The following is a 1,786-nucleotide window of genomic DNA, read 5'->3' as shown; positions in this document are numbered from 1 at the left end:
TTTTCATAAATCGTCCCATCCCTAGTCCAATCTGATAAAAACCTTTCGACTTTTCAGGTCGACCTTTCAGCAGCTATTTGCTCGCCTGTAGGGACGACTGGAAAGGATTGGGAAATGATTCCATTTAAATTCATCTCATAAGCTTTGAATTTATGGACAAACATCTGGAATTTCTCCACAGAATCTGTGTTTTGTTTGTCTGGCTTCTTTTAATTACAACATAAATCAGTTCAAGAATACGATGCATTTATCAAGGTTAAAGACGGCTAGTTATTGGCCATAAATTAGGAATCACAGTTTGATTTAGTTTCATTATCTGCAAAAACAATAATTTATTCCCTCATTTAATTTAATTGCAGTTTTAAAAATCAGCTGTATTTATCTGAAGCTCTTTACAAACCACTGAACAGCATTTTATGTGTTTTAGTTTGCTTTCACACCTGATAACTCTGGAGGTTTTGTTTTATATCTATATTATTTAGGTGACGATTCGATCTAAACTTTGGCGGAACAGTTTTGCTAATAAAGAAAATTGCGACTATTTTAAACCAATATTGCGACTTTCCTTTTAATTTCTACAGCGTTTCAGATTTTTCCTGACATGGAAAGTTTGTCCAGAGTGTTTTGTTTTTGCAGCAATCTGGAAGTATAAAAACTGAGGAAACTTCCTCCTCTGAGCTCTTTTTTGTGTTTTTGGAGCCAGTGAACGTGTTTGTTAGGAGCGGCAGGTCCGGTCAGCCTCGCATGCGAAGCTCCTGGACGTTCAGTTTGGCTCAGAAACGTTAACAAACCTGCAAAAGGCCACATTCCTCATTTAGTTTCTATTTAAAAGGATCTCAGTCGACGCTCTGAAAACAGAGTGACAGTTGTAGGAAAGGCTTTTTTTTTCTTTCCACCACTGGTGCTGCAGTGAAGGTGTTTCTTGATGGCAGTTGAACCCTGCACCCCCCCCCCCACCCCCCCATCCCAACCGCAGCTATTTTTAGGCAGGACACCGGGGCAGTGCTTCTGGGTTTATGGCCACATCCCGGCCTGATGTAGCCCGTGGTTACCGTCGGGATGGGGGAGCATTTAGTGCAGCAGAGACTCTTCCTCTGGCTGTCCTTACACCATATGACCCCCCCCGATCAGGAGAGGAAATGAAACTGAGGGGGGGGGAGGATGGAGAGTGAGAAAAGGTGTAGTTATAATGCTGTAGTAACATAACGCGGGTTAGGGAACTCTTTCTTTGTTCCAAAAGCATCAAAATAATTCTTGGTTGAAGGAATTTTCTGGGAATTTGAACTGAATTCGGTTTTTGTTTTATTGCACTGAGTGAGCTGATGGAGGGCCCCCCGCTGCCCCCGCTAACCTTAACTTCCTTGCTTCTCATCCAGGTCAATGTGTTGATGTGGACCCCCCCCACAATCATTATATCATCCATTAGTTACTTCATTTACTTCCATCCTTCAGAAGGCTTTTTATAGAACAAGATAAGGGCCACTGAAAAAATAAAAAGTTTACTGATTTTTGAATATTAGTTCAGTTTAATATGTGAAAAGTCAGAATTCAGACTTTAAACTCAGAATTAGGGGTGTCAAAAATATTGATACTTAAAAAGGTATCGATACTAAAACATTGTATCCGAATACTATACTCTTTTTCAAAGGTATCGATACCAGCCACAGCTAGCAATTCAAGACTAACGTCACGTTAAAGATAGGGATGCACGATATTGGGATTTTGGCCGATATCCGATATGCCGATATTTTAAAACTCATGTAGCCGATAACCGATATCGATACCG

At 40.5% G+C, this 1,786-nt stretch overlaps 1 protein-coding gene across 1 annotated transcript in view; it reads left to right on the top strand.

Moving 5' to 3' along the window:
• The window catches only part of plagl2 (PLAG1 like zinc finger 2), a 67,986-nt gene that overhangs the window by 49,204 nt on the left and 16,996 nt on the right, over positions 1-1,786 (top strand). The window lies entirely within an intron of this gene.

This window comes from Cyprinodon variegatus, unplaced genomic scaffold, assembly GCF_000732505.1.
Source record: "Cyprinodon variegatus isolate N-32 unplaced genomic scaffold, C_variegatus-1.0 Scaffold823, whole genome shotgun sequence".
Lineage (NCBI taxonomy): Eukaryota > Metazoa > Chordata > Actinopteri > Cyprinodontiformes > Cyprinodontidae > Cyprinodon > Cyprinodon variegatus.
Note: the sequence above shows the minus strand (reverse complement) of the source record. Positions and strands in the feature narration are given on the sequence as shown.